Here is a 20,851-nt window from a genome sequence, read left to right as displayed (position 1 = left end):
GCAGATGATGTTAGTCCATCACCTGAGGATTATAGAGGGGATACATTTTCTATCAGGCACAGTGAGACAGGCTGAAATCATTTGTATCTCCTGATAACATGTTCTGGTCCACAGTCCTGTATCACCATGTGTCTGTGTTGAGAATGTCTGAATAAATGCTATGAAGTTATGATGATCAACAGAGGCTGAATAAAAAAATACACCATTATCTAAAGATCAGATCTCCTGTGTAAAGGAAAGTGAGTTACATCAACAACTACTGTGGGCAGTGCTGCAGTAAGTTCATCAGAAACATCATTGAGTTGAAAAAGGTGGGATCTGAGTCTGACAGTGTGTTCAAATGTTCACAGTGGTGTTGATTTTACTGTATCACAAGTTGGACACATTGATCTAAAGACTGAATTACAGCGTGTTTGAGTCTAGAACCCAGAGAGTATTTAGCTAACGTTTAGTTAGCAGGCTGGTCGCCTAGCAACATTACACTTTCATAGAAAAAGGAGAATATATGACATTGTCAAGCAGATCTATGAATACTATTAACTTTAACAACACGTAATGTACAGAATAGCAAAAGCATTTATTTAGGTAGAAATTTTATTGTTATTATCAAATTATAAATTATTTAGGGGTCTATTGTCTCTGCTTCATTGGAATTATTAGGTATATATGAGTTGTTTAATATTTAAAATATAATAATTTTTGTTTGTTAATTTAGATTTTGTGTATTTTGCTCAAACTGTCTTTTTAGTGTTAATCTTACTGTCTGGATTATATCAGTTTTGTCTCTGTTTACGTCCATGTTTTTGTTGTTAGATTTAGATTAAGTTGAAATTAATTAAAAAAGGAACCATGAATAATAATCCATCTTTAACAATCAAAGCATGATCGTAACAATTCACATTTAGTTTTAATAATAAGGCTTGACCTGGGGGTCACTACTTTGGTACGACACAGGAAGTGGGCATCCCTGCTGTTTGTGGCGTGAACGTTGGGCGTGGCCTGCCTGTGAATACACTGTTTATGTCCTGCTGGCCATTACAGTGCATCATAGACCTGCTGCCTGCACGTCTTTAAGTTTGTGTTTCCTAGTGTGTTCTGCTCACACTCGTCTTTTCTTTATATGATTGGTGCTAAGCCGCTATACGGCAGACTGTGTATATTGTTGTGTATTCCTGCTCCATTTTAATCCTAGGTTTAATGCTGATTCAGGAGCTGACAGTCCCATCTGGTGGTGGTAACATTATGTTTGTTTGCAGTGCACCCCAATTATTCTGTATGTTTTGTAAGTTAAAGACCATGAAAAAGGGGGAACACCTTCTGAGAGTGCATATTTATAGACCTTATGCAGAAGTGGAGTCAGCTCTTTTTAAATGCTTTGTAATATTCTCCATGGAGGCCATCCACTCACTGACATTTGTGTGTGTGCCACAGACGACACTGCAGTAGTTCACACTGATCAACTGGAAAAATGTTGTAGGAGCCGGAGAAGCACACTGTCACATTAAATTAAGCATCACTATAAAATCAATCACATTTTATATTTAATAATTTAATAATAATTTACTCACACTTTGTAAGTTTTAGATATTGATACATTTTACAAAACAACTTTTTAATGTGATGTATTTGATCATTCTGATTTTTTAAATGGACACAAGTCCTGAGAAAAATTTTTGGACCATTCAGGTTTTTGTTTGTTTTTTCTCCTTTTCATATTGAAGCAAAGATACAGTCAAATGTCATACAAGAGAAAATTATACCACTTTGTTTCACATATTGTTTTTTTAAAAAAGACCAGTAATGATAGTATATGTTCACTTTATTTAATGACTTCCTCTCATAATAAAAATATAGAACAACAAAAAAAAACATGTTAAATGTTGACCACAAAAACCTATGGGCTCAGTCATGTGCTGGGCACGATGACCTCACCTCCCAGGGTGAAACATGGTCCTCTGACAGTTCAGGTTTTTTTTAACATCATCAGTAACCTGGACTGGGCAGTTGATGGGAGAATAACATTGCATCATCTCATTTGCAATTTTTAACAATAATTCCATGTCTGAATCGTCCAGCGTCAGCTCCGAGGTTTCTCCTGGGGTCAGAACCTGGGTGGATTCCTCCAATCCAGACGGGATCAAACACTGTGTTGACTGATAAAAACCAGTGTGAGAAAATGACTGAGTGGAACACTCAAGGTGCTGTTGGTGAAAATCAGGTAAATACTGCCCAAGCTGATAGTGAACAGCAGGTTGATCTGATGAGCAGGTAGGATTACTGCCTTCACCACCATGCTGATTTTGGTCTGGAAGCTGTTGAGTCCTCTTCTGGTTGGCCACAGCATTGACCCTGTTTTTGACTGGTTTTCTTGTCATCTTGTGAAGAAGTTCAGGGTGTTCCCTTTTGAATTTGGGGCTTCTGAAAGTATTTACATCCCCCCTTAATGAGCCTTGGTACCGAATCTTCTCTGAAGCCATAGAGGTTGAGCTGGCGGTGGAAGGATTTGAAGTGTCTGTCTGAGATCTCACACCCTTGGGACAGGACCTCCTTCTCAAAGAGGAACTGGTTAATGATGACTATCTCACCCCTGCTGTCCCAGTAAATAGCATTGTTGGCCGGGTCATTCACCAGATTCCACAATTTGGCTGGAAACCTTTTTGTCTCAATGATGTCTTGAAAAGACTGTTGAGGAGCAGATGATTCCATATTCCTGACACTATTTCTGTAGAAAGTTCTGTAGAAATGTTGGCTTCAAAAAGTTGTGTTGTTTTGAGAGTTTATCTGTGCTGTTAAATGACTAAAGATGAAAGCGGAAGCAGCTCAATGAAAAACTTCAAAGCAGCCTTTGTGAAACTGTCAACAAATGGTTTCCACGGCGACCAATTTATGTGTTTCTATGTAGTTTTAAATGTACACATAGCTGCTGTGTCCAAATCTGGCTGTCATCAGTGTATCTACGAAATCACCACCCAATCACGGGCCCGCAGAGAGAAATGGGGGTCATGTGGGGGGAGGGGGAGCATTTGGGGGGCACGTGGAGCAGTGATTTTAAAAGTGAGGGACTCCCAATTTAGTTTATTAAATTAATTTACTAAAATCATGATAAAGCTGTTATTAAGTCAGTGATACTCAACATGTGGCTCTTTGTCTTTAATCATTATTCCCCCAGAAAACCTTAAAAGAGGGAAACTTTTTAACCCCTTTTACCTCTTTCTTCTGCCATTGGGAATACCAGAAAGCAGGGCATTACAGCAGTCAATTAGACTAGTGATAAAAGCATGCATTAGCATCTCTGTGTTGGCCTAAGTGAAAATGGGGCGGACTCTGGCTATGTTCTACAAATTATAAAAACCAACTTTTGTTATATTTTTAATATGAGGAATAAAAGTGAGCTCAGAGTCTAAAATAACGCCCAGGTTTTTAACGTGTGTGGAGGCAATCAAAGATACTGTTTGAAGTTTAGGTAAATGTTTCTCTCTCTGGGCTTCAAGACAAGAACTAAAACTTCAGTTTTGTCTTGACTGAGCTGGAGAAAGTTTTCTGCCATCCAGGATTTGATATCTAAAATACAGTTAAAAAGAGCATCCATTGGACTGGTGTCATCAGGAGACAGAGATGTACAGCTGTGTATCGTCAGCATAACTGTGGATGTTCACTCTGTGCCTCCTGAGCATATATTATTAAATAAAACAGGGCCTAAAATTGATCTTATGACAATTTTATCATCATCCAATACCACATTCAGTTCCATTTCCCATTGTTTTTTATATGTTGTGTATTATCAGATACATCCATCAACAGTTTGTGATAAACTAAAGACACTTGTTTTTTCATTACACCATTGTTTTCAATTAGATGAATAAAATGTTTTTCTATGTTTGTTGGTTTTCTTTTGAGCTGATCTCAGTCCTTATGTTTTGTTAAATCATTCCTTATTTGTAAATATCTATAGTGGTCTGAGTGTAGGTTGAAGTTGTTTCTTAGTTGGGCACATGTTTTCACTACATTTTGCTCAAACAGCTGGTTCACAGTGATAAGTTTATTCTCAGCCCACCTATCAAAGCTCCCGTCTGCTAGAGATGAAGAAGCTCAATATTCCTACTTATGGACATGGCACACGAAAGGGCCACTATTCCTCTTGATTGTTTCAGTACCTGGTTCCAGACTTTTAGAGTATGTTTAACCCATACATTCGCGATCTTCATTTTTTTCTGTCTTTCTGAACCAATAAATGGGAGAATGGATAATGATTTTCCTGGTACTGACTCCTCCTCCAGAGAGACCCACATTGTTTGTGGATCACGATGGATCCAGGCCACTACTGCTCTTATTTGGGCAGCCCAATAATACATTTTTATGTCAGGCAGCCTCAGGCCTCCATTCTCATAATCTGGAATCAAAATGTTAAGGTGCACTTTTGGTCTTTTGTTCTGCCACATAAATTTAGAATTTAATTTTTCTAATCATTTGAATGCAGACTGTGGTATGAAAACAGGGAGGCTTTGACATAAGAACAGTAATCTAGGTAGAACATTAATTCTATCTAGGAATGTAAAGATTAAAGGTTTTTTACAATAACCGCAAATATTTTCGACCGCGATAGGGTAACCGTTGGGGTTTTAGAACCCACGGTATACCGCAGATATGTCTGATGTCGCAGGACTCGGATCAGTCTACGGTCAGAGCGCAGAACTGCGCGGAGGTGTGTGTCAGCAGAGAGAGTGCATCCACTCACCTCTGAATGATGGCAGAAGAAGAAGCAGCACTCCTGGAGTTGCATCCACCCAAAAAATGAATAGAGTCAGCAGCGTGGGACTATTTTGGATATCCTAAAAAAGACCAGAATGCAGAATGAGCTGCAATATGCAAAACATGTCGGAGAAAAGTTGCTGCCAAAAGCGCCATTACGTCCAATATAACATCTTTGAGACAATCATCCCTCCCAGTTTTGTCAATGTAAAGATAGAAAACTGTATTTAAAACTCTAATAATTGAGTAAAACGAGAAGAAACTAATATAACATCTAAAAACCTTATAAAAGTGAAGATTTTTTAAAATGTTGTTTGAACCGTGAAAGTGAGGAAAAAAGGGCTTTGTGAATCCAAGCATCAGCCTTCATAGTTACTCATGACTCACTGACATTTGTGTATATGCCACAGACGACACTGCAGTAGTTCACACTGATCAACTGGAAAAATGTTGTAGGAGCCGGAGAAGCCATTTTGCAACTTTCTTTGTCGCATTTTAGCCCCCTTTTTTTTAAAAAAAATTGACACTCTTTGGTGGGGTTTTTTTTTTTTTTCTTTTTATTGACAACAATCAATGTACATACAAACAGCAACAACAGTCCTGAGATTGGGCCCTATAGCTCTCAATAAAATACATATATATGGTTGCAATAAAGGACAGGGGAAAAAGAATAGACATACTTAAAAAAGTAGCCTATCCAAAAAGGCTTAGAACTGGTCCCCATCTTCTTTTAAAGATGTGAGTCTTGAGCTGTAGTTGTGCAATCAACTGTTCCATTAAGTAAACTTGTCTGATTTTTTGTATCAATTGTGAAACCGTAGGTGGTTCAGATTTCAACCAGCAGGTTGTTATAATTTTTCTTGCAGTCATTAGAAGGAGATGCAGCAACAACCTGTGATTGTGGGACAGATCATCTGGGAATATGTTCAGTAAAAATGTTAAAGGGTCCCAGGAAAGGTTTGCTTTAAGTAGCTTTTCTACTAGTCCTTTAACTTCAGTCTGAAAGTGTTGCAAAATGAGGCAGTCCCTAAATATGTGCGTTCGATCACCCACAATTCACAGTTCCTGCAGCACTCCAGCAGAGTCTGTTGTAGAAAGGTCTAGTTCACCCAATCAAAAGCTTTCTCAGCATCCAAACTGAGAAGCATTGATGGAATGTTCCTTTTTTTGTGTGATTATTTGGAGATTTAAGGCTCTTCTGACCTTATCTGTTCCTTGTCTCTTTGCAATAAAGGAGAAGGCTGATGGGGGCAAGAAGACGTGCAGTGTTGGATCTTTTCCCTCCTTGTGAATAACACTAATAATGGCTTCAGACCATGACCAAGGGGGAACACCTTCTGAGAGTGCATAGTTATAGACCTTATGCAGAAGTGGAGTCAGCTCTTTTTCAAATGCTTTGTAATATTCTCCGGGGAGGCCATCCACCCCTGGAGATTTGTTGTTGTTGAGTTTAAAAATGCCTTTTTTGTAATTGGGTGTGTTATTTGGTCAGCTTCCTCCTCGGGCAGTTTCCTCAGATTAATTGATTTAAGGAGATTTTCAGTCATTTTTATCTTATTTGGGCAGTTTTCTTCCCTATAGAACTCCTGGTAATAATTGGTAAATGCCTTTGTCATATCCTTCGGCTGCAGCATCATATCACCAGTACTTGGGCATTGTATTTTATGCACTACTCTAGCTGAAACGCTAATAGGTGGCTAGCCCTGTTACCAAATTCATAATATTTTTGATTTGTGAATCTCAGCTGCCCACCTGCTTTGTAACTTAATAAGTTGTTTCATTTTTGTCTATAGTCTGTTTTAGTTTGTTCAGTAAGTCATCCTTTTGTGTTGTTAGATATTCTCTCTGCAATTCCCAGATTTTGTTTTCCAATTCTAATTGTTCTGCAATTCTCTGATTTTTTAATCTAGAACCAATTGAAATTATGTTTACTCTTAGGACACATTTGGCTCCCTCCCATAATATTGTTGGAGACACCCCATCCTTATCGATCAATTCAAGATAATCAATAATGCCTTTTTGTAGTTCTTTTTTAATAATTTCTTTATTTAAAATAGATACATTGGCTCTGTCTCCAGTATTCCAAGTTGCTATTTGGGCACATCTTTAGTGTAGTATAGTTGATACTGAGATATTGCGAGAGCAGCCAGAGCGAGCGTACAGAGAGCACAGAGAGAGAAAAGGAAACGGACATGGCTGCTGAACAGAAGTGTTAATAAAGAAAACATAAAACTGAACTAAAGGACTGTTTTTTTAAACAACACAACATTTAGCTTCAAACAGACTGGGGACATGATCTGATATATTACATTGAGTGGCTCTAAAGGAGTCCGCTCCAGACATTAGGAACATATTCAACCTTGAGTGGGTAGAGTGAACCTGTAAGAAGAAGGTCAAATCTCTCTCTTTGGGATCTACCAAGCCTAACTCCCCCATCAGTGTTAAAAAAGCAGGGAGTCTATCAATAGGTGCTCTCAAAACAATTCAAGTCTCCTCCTATCATAATACCTTCTGCTTTATCTGCTATCAATGCTGCCATATTTCTGCAGAAACTTAGGCTGGGCTCATTTGGAGCATATAAGTTGAGCAGAGTTATTTTAATGCCCCCTATACTTCCAATTTCCATCACATACCGGCCCTCTTTATCACAGACATTTTTTTCATGACAAAAACAAATAGATTTCTTAAAATAATTGTGATGCCCCTCTTTCTCCCATTGTTATATGAGGAGCTATATTGCTGGTCAACACATTCTCTTCTCAGCTTCAAGTGTTCCTTGAAGCTGAGAAGCTAGTTCATTGCACAGTTTTAGTTGGGCACTTTTCTCCTCTTAAAAGGGCTACTCAGCCCTTTAACATTATAAATAACACAGATTAGATTATCCATCCAGTTATATTATTCATTTTGTAGTTTTATTATTATTATTCATTTTATTATTATTATTCATTTTATTATTATTTACTATTATTCATTTTAACCGTGAATTGTTTCACACACGCATCAAGAAAAAAACATTCATTACAGATAATAAAGTATTAGTCCATTTTCAATCTCAGGACATAAAGAACATTAACAACTGAAAAAAAACAAATGAATAGAACAATGTGTGCTTCCACCACTGGCGGAACAAATCAGAGCCAAGCCGGGGGCGGGGCAAATGAGTTATGATGATAACATAATATTACAACATACACATGCTTACAACAGTGGGGCTTACAAGCTTCGGCACCACGGACAGCGACTGTCATTTTGAAGTTCATCAAACGGAAATAGAGTATAACAAAACAAGAGAACAACAAAAACATTAGACCCCGTGGTCACTAATATTAAAACAACACAAATTCAAAGCAGTTCAGCACCACGGATAGCGATCGTATCATTTTAACACCCACTTTAACCATTACAACTCAGAGCCTGTATCAGTAGCTATAAAGTTTAGTAAAATTGTTCACAAACACTATTTCAATATGAAGTACTATAGACCAACTCACCACTATATGAAGGGTATACGACGAGTCTTGCGCTCTGCAAACTCGTCCACGATGCTCTGTATGTCCATTTTCTTTGCTCTCTCATTCTCTATGGACAACATGGCAAGTCCACTCAGTCTCTCCTGCACCACTGCTCCTCAACTGGTTTTGAATAAGTTTTAACTTGGAGAATTAGTGGGGCAACCTATAGACCCATTTAAATGTGGACAAACATGAGACACGTGACTGACGTGCGCATGCATACTCGGTGCAGAAACCATATATTGATTTACTTCCGGCGCACAGGTAACAGTGTTAGCAAACAATGGCGTTCTTCACCAGGTCGCTGCAGGATCTGCTGCTGATAACGGTGAACGATGTTATTCAGATCATTCAGACCATGTTGAAGACACCCACATCTATAAAGGATAAAGGGTTCTAATCATTTTTTATTTATTAGTATTTATTTTGTTTCCTCACAGGAGTTGAAATCTAATGTTTTATGAAAAAAAAAATAATTCATATTTCTAAAAAAAACGGAATTAAAAGAAAAATCAGTGTGGAAAACAAGGAAAAAATGATTTTATAGGTCCCTAATTATTGCAATATACAACTACACAAAAATAATTATTTTTTAATTTACTACTTTGTATGCACTCATTTCATAATACTTTTCATATAAAAAATCATCATATTCCTATCTACCTATAAAAGCAAGGGAGGTCTGGATGTGTGTGTGTGGAGCAAATATCTCACCGACGCGGTGCCAGTTCGACCTGAAACTCGGTCGACGGGTTCCAAATACCCCGAGTGTGTGTATCTGTTATTTTGGAGTAATTTGGTCATTTCAAAATGTTTATTTTAATTTTATTTCACTTCTGGATGGCCCCGAAATGAAACCTATTGAACTTTTGACCTCAGGGTGTGAGGGGGCGCTAGAGCACCATCTGTTGAGAGACGACTTCCGGCATCTATTTTGAAGGCGAAAAAGATGAACTGTGAATCAACTGCTATTCATTCACGTTCCAAATACCCCGAGTGTGCATCTGTTATTTTGGAGTAATTTGGTGACGCAAAACGGTCAAAACATAAATTTTATAATTACGGCTCCCTCGGTAAGAGCGCGCCACTTCCGGTTCCGGGTTCATGACGTCACCGTGTCACCGGGTTAAAAAAAAAAAAAGTCGATATTGAAAACGTTTTTGTACCGCTAAAAGTCATTTAAGTTAATATTTCATGGTTATTAATATTATTCCTGTGATTCCAAACTTCCTATAAATCTCTGGTCAGACTTCACTTCCTCTTTGTATCCATGAGCGTGGGCGGTGCCTGTGCTGATGGTCATTACCTTATCGCAAACATTCTGCTTCTTCAGACAGAGGAATGTAACGTTTTTGTGAGCGGATGGGTCTACTATGATTACTGTTTGTTCTGCGCAACGGTGAGTGTTTCTTCTCATATTCTACTAAGTGCTAAGAAAGATGCTAGCAGCTACAATGTAAACAAACACACACACACACACGGCTGATGCGCGTGCGTGCGCGCACTACATCGAGATGTACATGGTGAACTCACACAGAGCCGTTGAGAGAGATTTGCGACATTGGTGTTGCAAAACCTTGATTTTTTGTGGTACTTTCGGGTCTCTGTTTTTCACACACACACACACACACACACACACACACACACACACACACACACACACACACACACACACACACACACATTATTGTTATTGCTATTCTTATATTATTCTTTTTTTTGTATTATTCTTTTATCTTATAGTTACTGGTATTCTCATTGTATTATTATTATTGCTATTACCTTATATTTTGTTGTTATTGTTTTTATTGTATTATAGTTAATGGATCTTCATTATATTATTTGTTATTGTTATTGTATAATTTTACTATTGTATTGAAGTTATTGCTATTCTTATAATTACCATTATATATTTTTTTCATTATTAATATATATTTTATTATTATAGTTACTGGTGTTCTCATTGTATTATTAGCATTGCTATATTATCATTATATTACCTTATAATTATTTAATATTGTTTACTATTAATATTGTTTTTAGTACATTATTATTTTGTTAGTGCAATTATTACCATTAATATCATTACAACATTACTTTTATTACTATTACTACTTTCACTATTAATATTATATCCCTATCAACATATTTATTATTATCAGGGCTCTACACAAACTTATCCAGTGGTTGCACTGGTGTGACAAACTTTCTCTGTTCGTCGAGGGGTTGTACAGCATAGACATACATGCTGATGAATAGTTGACTTAACTGGTTACCGTAGTTACCGTGTCTCTCTTAACAACCTGCGATGTTTTATGTGCAAGAAGCTGTGTGATAGATAATGCACGGAGGAGATGGCTGGCTCACACACACACACACGCACGCACGCACGCACGCACGCACGCACACACACACACACACACACACACACACACACACACACATACAGTATTTATAATAAAAATATACCAATATTTATACAAAAAGTACACAAAATAACAACAGAAATGCATAAAAATATACAAAAAGGCTCAAAAAACACACAAAATTACTCCAAAATACATACATTACAGAAAAAATACACCAAACAACAACAAACATATGAAAATGACTCAAAATACACATAACTAAATATTTATACAAAAATACACAAAATAACAACAGCAATGCACAAAACTACACTAAAAAAGATACAAAAATACACAAAAAGATTCCAGAATCACGCTGCAATGGCAACAAAAAACTATAATTTTACAAAAAATGCACAAAAACACAACAGAAAGATACAAAAATACGCAATTATACCCCTTATGCTCCCACATGAATGCATACTTCCGACGGGCACTGTACTAGTTTTACTAACCACTAACACATTTTAACTGATCATAAAACATGTAACATATTTTTTTTAAATCCACTTTTATTTCATCACAATCCAAACACCAAATGTGAAACTTCTTTAATAAAATGTTTCCTCCCACTGTTGAGAAACATACATGTTAGGTTGGATGGAGTGTGTAACCAACCTGGAGAAGTGAATGGTTGCAGAGAACCATTGAATCTATTGTTGGTGAGACTTCATCATGACACTGATCATTCACTTTGATTGACAGGACAGATGATCAGAGGTGCTGAGTTTTTACCACCGTAGTTTAAACCAGGACTAAAGTATGGGTGTAGTTTATGAGTGAAGCAGCAGTGAGTGAAGGAGTAGATCAGAGCTGCTGCATCTACATCATAAAAGGAGACCACACCCTCCTCATAGTCCACAAACACACCCACCTTCTCAGGAAAACACTTCAGATGAAGAATGACTGAATGATCTTCACATGCTGCATACACATTTCCATCTCTGAGTGCCACAGTCCATAAACCATTCTTAGGAGTCAGAGTAATATATCCCTTCCTGTTGATGGATTCTTTAACCACTCCTAAATCCCAGTCAGTTTTTCCTTTAACCTGAACCTCAAAGTAAAATCTACCTGAACTGAAATTCTGCTTCCCTAAAACACTTAATATATTTAGAAAATCTCTTTGGATTATCTGGAAGGTTCTTCCACACATCACTGCAATAAACTTGTTTTCCATCATCAGACAGGACAAGGTAAGGATTAGCTGTAAGAGGATCAAGAGTCACATCTACTGCAAACTGCTGCAGCCTCTTCATCTCTAACATCTTTATCATCATCATCTCGTCACTGAGTGTGTCCTCCAGCTGAGCCACAGCTCTCAGCACAGTTCCTTCATATGATGATGGATGGACCATGACCTCTGTCCAGTCCTTGGTGGCTGGAGGAGCTTTCAGGGAGCAGAAGTGTTGGAGGAGGTGGTCTTCAGAGTGGGAGAGCTGCTCCACCTCAGAGCTTCTCTTCATCAGCTCAGAGATTTCCTCCTCCAGCTCTTTGATCAAACCTTGAGCCTCTCTCTCTTCTACTTCCTGTTGCTCCTCCATTGTCTTCATCAGCTCCTTCAGGCCTCTCTGAACAAGCTCCATCAAAGCAGTGAACATCTCCACACCTTCAGCTTTCGCTCTGTCTGCTGCTTCCTTCCTGAATCTCACTGACTCTCTGATCTCCTCCAGCTTCTCTCGTCTCTTTTGGATCATCTGCTGAAGATAAACTTTCTTTTCTTCAAACAGATCTTCTCCCAGAGGGACTAACTGGTGACTCCTGTGCTCCAAAACAGAACACATCAAGCAGACACGTGTCTGATCGCTCTGACAGAACAGCTCCAGAGGTTTGCTGTGCTTTGGACACATCCTGGATTCCAGGTTCTCCACAGGCTCCACCAGCTGATGTCTTCTCAGGCCTGATGCTGTCAGATGAGGCTCCAGGTGAGTCTCACAGTAGGAGACCACACAGTCCAGGCAGGACTTCAGGGCCTTTACTTTGGTTCCAGTGCAGACGTCACAGGGAACTTCTCCTGGTGCTGCTGCTTTCTTCTCAGATTCACGTCTGAACTGAGAAACCATCTCACGCATCATAATATTGACCTTCAGCTGAGGTTTAGTGCTGAACACCTGATTACACACGGGACACCTGCTGGTGGTACTGGTGTCCCAGTGTGTGCTGATGCATGTTTTGCAGAAGTTGTGTCCACATGGTGTGGTGACTGGATCAGTGAGCACCTCCAGACAGATGGAGCACAGGAAGTGATGTTCAGACGTCCCACTGCAGGCAGGAGACATGTCCACAAACTGAGGGACAGAGATGAACAGCACATTAACAGGACACTCTCATTGTTGTGGAACGTTCCTTTACTAATGTTTCTGAGTCCATCTCACTGAGATCACCTCTAGTATTTAGCATTGATTCAGTCATCCTGTAGTAATGTGAACAGTCGGCTGTGCCTCAGCAGCTGAATGTAAAAGTGCAATAGTTTGAATGTTTAAGGTTCAAATTAGTTCTCAGGTTCTCTCATATTGACACTGGAATTTTTCTAAATTATAGGTTAGATTTTTTTGCGTAATTTATTTTAATGTACAATCTTGTTTTCTTTAAAATAACCAATATATTGTGTAATAACAGACTGAAGTTTAACATAGCACAAACCTTTAAAGTCTGCATGGACCACACACTACATTTTACAGTGATTTTGTTTGGGAAAACAAATTAAACAAATTATCTGCCTCAAATGTAACTTATAAATACACGTCATTTCTGTGCAACTTGTGATTGAAATTCACAAGTTGTGATTAATTGTGATTATTTAGTCAGATTTGCAATTGATTGGTTATTTTTTTAATCCTTTGACAGCTAATTTATATTAAAAAAAAAATCGTTCCCCATGAGCAGTAGAGACCTTTCTTAGATGATATCACACATCACATGACTTTTAGTGGTGGGTGGTAGATGATGGAAACCAATGGCAAACTTTTTTTCAAAATGAACATTACATTTATATCAAACCTCATTTGGACTTGATAAAATGAAAGTTAAAGAGATGGAAAACGTCACGTCACCAATTCTAAACTTTAGTTCAAGTTATCTTCAATGTTCCTCAAATAAAGATATCTATGTAGTTGTAGATATCTGAGAAGATGTTTGGAGTTGGCAGAAGTAGAAAGTTGTGTTATTCTGTTTGTTTTATTAATTTTTATATTAACTAGTCACGTTTCCTGAGATGCAATTGCCGTTTGCTAAAAAGCAAAAGTGTTGATTATCTAAAAAAGGAAACAAATGGTTCATTCATTCCTAAGTCAAATGTTAGTTTCTCATGTATAAATAATTTCTCTTTAACTAAAAAAAATGTTAATCTATGGAATGTTCAGTAGAATACTGGATTACAAAAATATTCAATAGCTACAGCCTTGAAACATATCGTAGACAATTATATATAGCATGTTTGACATTAATCCCTGTATTAAATGTTAACAAAATGAGCTAAATGCAGAAACCAGTTAGAAAATCGTAACTTACCTTTGACATTAGACGTCCTATAATTAAGCTCTTCAATGTTTAAAGGTGTTCCCATAAAAAGCAGCAGAGCAGCAATCCATCACTTCCTTTCAGCAGCTCAATTCCAATGTTTCCTCAATTTACAATTTATATCTTGGGATAAAACAAAATAATGATCAAATGTTAAATGTGTCACATTAAAATTAATAAATACTTGTTCCTGTTGATTTGAGGCCAGTGAAATATGGGCCTGTCATAATACGTAATAATAATAATATGTAGCTTTACATGCAGTGAGACATTCTGTTATAGTTTCCGATGTATATATTATATGCCGCTAACACACACACACACACACACTGTATATAATGATTCAATTCAGACTAAATGTTAAATGTTAAAATGAACAAATTTAAAATGAGCTTTTATGACAGTCGTTCCAAAGATCGTTCAATATCAGCTCATTCACACAAGATTATTACTAAATATGTAAACACATTTAGATTAAAACAAGCAGTATTTACTCACTGGATTGTGGGAAATCACAAAATTAGTCATTATAGTTGACATTATTGTTATAAGAAACTTACTTTGGTCTCAAACGTTGCTTACTGATGACATCTGCTGGTCAACGTTAATCTGTATTATTAAAGCTACTTTAGTCGTTTCTGACGGTGCACGAGGAGATTTTGTAGAATGGTGGAGATTCTGCAGCTTTCATCTTAGCCTGAGTTGACATGGCAACCTGTCAACATTGAGCTTTCATCTTAGCCTGAGTTGACATGACAACCTGTCAACATTGAGCTTCCATTTTAGCCTGAGTTGCCATGACAACCTGTCAACATTGATCTGTTCGAAGCTGACTTTTGTTAATAAATGTGTGTCATATTATCATAGGAAGATCAAATATATTAAATTAAATAATGCAAACACATTTTACTCCTCATAGTGGATATACTGTATGTATAGACTGTTACTACAGGCATAATTACTACCAATGAGAGAGCGTCTTATACAACAATAGAAAACTAATTAACATTTTACTCACCAGGGGGTGCTGTTGGCCAAAAACTTACATATAAGTCAATTCTTTGTATAAGTCACAGAGGTGTAAAGAGTACTAATATATCCTCAAGTAGAAGTACAAGTAAGTCATACATAAAATACTCAAGTACAAGTAAAAAAGTAGCTCAATTAAATAGTATTCAAAGTCAAAGTTACTAGTTACTTTCACCCACACAGTTATTGTTGGTTCCCTTACAGACAGTAAACATCTCATGTAGAAACCAAAAAAGGAAAAAAAAATTAAATCTTCCACAATTGGAATCTAATTTATTTTCCACAAAGGCATCTGTATTAAAATCAAGGTTTGTCAAAATGTAAATTAAAAAATAAATAAATAAATAATGGCTGTCTGCTGGGCGTGGGCCTTGGCTAGGGTCCCGGGCGGGGGGCTCTCTGGGCCCTCCCCTCGGGGGGTTGGGTGCTTGGTTGTGGGTGGGTGGAGGGGGCGGGATGCTGGCGGGGGCCCTTGGGGTTGGGGGTTGGGGTTGGTGGCGGGATGCGCTGGGTGCTCGGCTGCTTGGGGCTTCTTCGGATGTGTGTTTGTGGGGGCGGTGGCTGCCTCTCGGCCTGGGATCTTGGGGGCGTCTGGGGGGTTGCTCGGCCATGGGGGGGTGGCCTGGGGCTCCCTGGTCCCCACTCTTTCTGCTGGCCTGGCTGCATCTGCAGGCCCGGGGCAGTTCCTGGGTTTGCAGTAGCGGTTTTTGCACATATACTGGTCGACGATGCACTGGCACGCCTTGGGTTGTGGGATAAAACTCATACTGGGTTTAACTTTAGACACGTTAATCCCAAATACCTGCTTTAGGTACTACCACTCACTCATTCCCCCTGTCCACAGCCACCACCATTATAGCTAAGCTTTACACTTGTCACTATACTGACTTGATTACACAACAAAATAAGCACAATATATTCTACAACTTCACATCTCACCCTCACTGTAAAACAATCTATTCTTCCCCACCCTTTCTATTTCCTACCTTGAGTTTCTCCTCCCTGCTCCCTTTCCCTTACCCCTCCCTCTCCACTTAGTTGTAACACTGCTCTCCCTTTTTTATATCCTCCCTATAATAAATGTTTCTTACCCTTCCTTAGGGAGGGCTGGTGATGGTCACAACTAAGCAATAAAATAAATCAATTTATTTTATTGCAATAACCAAACATGCATTGCTGTCTGATAATGATTGCACTTCTTGAAGTGTTGACCTTTGACAGCATGTGCAGACAAGTTAAAGAAAAAGAAAAACAGTTATAGTCCGATAGATGCGGCAACTCTAGCTTCAGATTGCTGTGTAGCAGCGGAGCCTCGTACCAGTGGTGTCCGCCAGAGGAGGAGACGTAAGCGGTGTGATCGGAAACACGTACTGTACGTGTGTACACACAAACCAGGGTAGATGGTCTTTAAATCCTTAAAAAGGTAAAGTATTAAATGTGATGTAGCTAAATCTAAGGCCTTAAAAACTTTACATTTGAGAAAAATGGGTTTAAATTAGAGAAATTGTAGCATTAAATATTGTGGTACGTCTCAGTGCCTGTGCTCTGAAGTGTTGTGGACTTTAAACACTGTCTCTGATCATCACTGTGACAATTCTATTAATGTCAGCAGCACAATATTTTATATAGAATAGAAATACTTTATTAAGCCTGATATAAATTAATTTTCTCAGCTGCTAAAAACATAATTCTAGTGTTTGTCAAACACATACACACACACGTTTCTAGGTTACCATAGCAAATAGGCTGAACCCAGAAATTATATATTATTTGTTAGTAGTAAGTTAGTTGACTTAACTGGCACTTATTAACACTACATGGTTAAATTGCAATAAATGTTCAGATGTTATAGTTTTCAATAAAGCAAAAGAAATTGCTTCAAAGTCACTGAGATATTTTTTTTAGAAAAAGCCTGTTTTTCTCAGCTTTTTGCTCTGAAACTGGTGATTTGTGTAAAACTTGCTCTATTCAACGGCTGATTACAGAAGAAAACCACTGGCCCAGTGCACACGTTCAGAAGCTGATCGAGAAGCTCTGTGCGCTCTCACGCAACCACATCACCGTGGTTACCAACATGTCACCAGATCAAGTGCAAAGTAATGAACTTGTGAGGTTACTTAGTGCAGGAAGTATATTTATCACATTTAACATTTAACATCCCTTTTATTGGGAAAATCTGGCAAAACTGTGTAAATAGTTCTCAGGAAGTTATTTTTTTGTTTTCCCGTTTTCTGCAAACTTGGAAAATCAGAGACTATGTGTTGCTATCATTGTCTTGAAGGGAAGGTTGGTACTATGCCAACAAAGTGTTCTGTAACCAGGTACAGGAACAGCATAATTTCACTGAGAATAGGTAAACAATCCAGACTATAGGTGTCAAACGTGCTGGGGCACAGAAGCCCTAGTTAGTCCAGTGTCCAGAACAACAAGATTTACATATGTGGAGGATGGAGTAATAGAGTACTGAATACTGCTGAGTATTACAACCCAGACACCAACCAGTGGACACTGATCACTCCCATGGGAACACCTCGCTATAGACTTGGGGTCGTTGCATATATGGGCCACATTTTTGCAGTTGGAGGAAGCGATGGGTCCAGAGATCTGAGTTCTGCTGAGGCTTATGACCCAGTGACCAACACCTGGTACGATGTCCCTGAAATGGTCCACACACACTGTTACTTTGACATTGCAGTGATGAACAAGCAGATCTTTGTTGTTTCTTGTAGCACAGGAAACAGAATTGTTGAGTGCTATGACTACACTACAAATACTTGGTCTGTGGTATTTTCTGGCATGAACCACAGTGAGTATGATTGGGTGAAATGCTGTGTGATTTCTGGACTTCCCAACATGGCTGAGTACTGTTCACCTCATAAACCCATCATACCCAGGACACGGGTCTAAAAAAAGTCTAAACTAGTTACTGAGATGGAGCAAATGTTATTTTCCATGATCCTAACTGGGAGTGTAACCTGCTCTGACCAGGTCTGTGTGTATCAATAAAAGTGTTTAAAGACATTAGAAGAACTAATGTGTGAATAAATGGATCAGTTCATGTCCCAGCTCAGATGGGATGGTTTTAATCAGCCTGGATCAACCTGAGTTGGTGATGATCTAGAAAAAAAATACTACATTTTAGTGGTGACAACATATAGCAGACATGTAGATGTACTGAATTTAATTAGAATTAATGTAGTGGTTAACATGTATTAATTTTAAATATCAAAACGAAACAATGCATTTCTGTGACACAACAAACCATTGAAAACAATAGAACCTATTGTACCATTTAGAATAATGCACTATAATACAATATAACACCTACAGACCAGGTTAGGTGTTCAGCCTAAGTTACCATGGTGATTTAGCCTGGTAAGAAGTTATCCAGGGTCTGAGTACAGCACACACTGATTAAATACAGGAAGTTAAAGAGAGAGAGAGAGAGACGAGAAAATCCAGCTTCAGAGGACAGGGTCTTTGTGTATTCTTCTTCTTTTGTATTTAATGAGTTATTCATGTTTGTTTGTTGCATTTTCTAGATTTTTTTTGTGCATATTTATGGTGATTTTTTGAAACTGTACAGTACATTTGTGTACTTTTGTTGTCCTTTTGTTCAGTTTTGCTAATATTTTGTGTGTTGTTCCTTCATTTTGAGCGTTTACTTTGGGGTGTGGCCAATACTAGACTGAGTATTGTGTGGCCCACGTCTGGTCCAAACCTAAAGCTAATAAATGATTGCTAATCAGGAAATGTCCAAATGAAGCTCTGTGATGATGGGCTTTTATTGTTAGACACGTTGTCCTAACCAACAGGACAGAGGAGTTCATCTGTTGACCAATATCATAGTTAATGTTGTTGTGGACTGTCCCAGAAAAGCTGCTGCTCTCTATTTGATCTGAAAACAAAGCCTTTGCTGCAAATTAGAGATAAAATATAAGAAAAAAACACTACATTTGAGGAGAATTCTTAAAACAAGAGACATTATCTGTTCATGCAGCAAGTTAAATTTACTAAATAAGAAATATTGAAAAAATATGTCAAATCTTAAAATAAGAAGGTCCTGATAAATATTCTAAAGGGTTAAAATAAGCAGAAATGGATGATTATTAGATTAAACTACTTAAAATCAAACTTCCTACAACACAATAATAAGTGAAATATACTGATTATAAACAAATATTTCTTGTTAAAAAATGTTCTATATATTTTTTTTTATTTATGCAAATTAAAGCTTCGGAACAAGAATAAAACAACTAATCTAAGTAAAAAATGACTCATTATAATGAAAAATGACTAAGCTGTTTCTTGATACAAGTTGACTCATCTGGAAATAAACCTAAATCTATATTAAAACTAAAACCAAAACCTTAAAACCAGTTTTTGTTCTTAGAATAAACATCTTATCAGAATCACAACCAGGAGTATGAGTACCATCAACATTTATTAACAGTATGAACCGTACACCAGAAACAGTGGTTGCTGCACACTTTTTATGTCAAATTTAAGACAATTTAAGACTTTTTTTAAAGCAAAACCAACAGCAATGAACAAAACACATAATATGCTGCTGTATAAAGTGCTGTGATTTGTCCTGTGAAGAAGGCAAAAACAAAATGATCAAACATTTGTGCAACACTACAATGTAAAGTATTCAAACATGTCTCAGTTCAAGGTCCATCTAACATGTGAGACCTAAGGACACTGAGGGAAAACTTGTGGCGTAGCTAGCCAAGTCAGGCACAAAACAACTTATTCAAAGGCATTGCAAACAAAAACAACTGTGAACTTGTAATAGAAAATAAGAACGCTACGTCAACTGTATAAACTATGGAAGTATATCTGTACAATAATTCAATTTAAAATCCATTAACAGAAATAATTTTTCATTTTCAGAAGATAACTGCATTTTTTAACTCATAAATAAAATGAATAATAAATTATCCATTTTCATTTTCTTCTTCCCTTAAACATGACGCTCTGGTGGGAGGAGTCAATGCAGACTGGAGAAGAATTACAAACGGTGGAAAATCAGATGATTTCAGGTCAAAATAATGTGAGCAGCTGATTTTCTGAGGGTGCACAGATCCTAGATGACTAAGATAGTTTATAAATGTGATGACTGGACTACAATAGAGTTACACAGAAATAGTTTGATATTTGCAACCACTGTTTATTTGTCAAAGGTCACATATTATTTCAATGAAACTTTATTTATACAGGGACAATTCCAACAATAGTCACCTCGTAGCGTGAGATAATAGGCAACACATTGTGTGATCATTGGTTTCTAAGAAGGGTTTACAGATGAAAAGCTCTATTATAGCTAAGTGTGTGCTAATATGCTAATTATTGTAATAAACAGTTTTTAATAGCAGACATTATATTTACAGTAATAATATATTGTGTTTCTGGGTGTTATTGGGTAATATTTCATCCCAAGGTTCCTTTATCAATGCAGATATGGTAAACAACACCAAAATTCCAAATATTCATAATAATAAAACCTAATAAATCTCCCCCGTGTGACCAAACTATAACACTGCATTTTTATTTTTTCCATTCATTGTTAAATAATGATGACATATATGGTGACCATACGTCAGGTTTTAGACATGTCCTCTTTTGTTTTCA

At 37.5% G+C, this 20,851-nt stretch overlaps 1 pseudogene; it reads right to left on the bottom strand.

Moving 5' to 3' along the window:
* Positions 1-11,251: 11,251 nt before the first annotated feature.
* Positions 11,252-14,842, bottom strand: LOC114461075 (E3 ubiquitin-protein ligase TRIM21-like; annotated as a pseudogene).
* Positions 14,843-20,851: the final 6,009 nt, after the last annotated feature.

The sequence above is a fragment of the Gouania willdenowi genome, unplaced genomic scaffold, assembly GCF_900634775.1.
Source record: "Gouania willdenowi unplaced genomic scaffold, fGouWil2.1 scaffold_92_arrow_ctg1, whole genome shotgun sequence".
NCBI classification, from domain to species: domain Eukaryota; kingdom Metazoa; phylum Chordata; class Actinopteri; order Blenniiformes; family Gobiesocidae; genus Gouania; species Gouania willdenowi.
The sequence above is the reverse complement of the archived record's forward strand: the minus strand, read 5'-3'. Positions and strand labels throughout refer to the sequence as shown.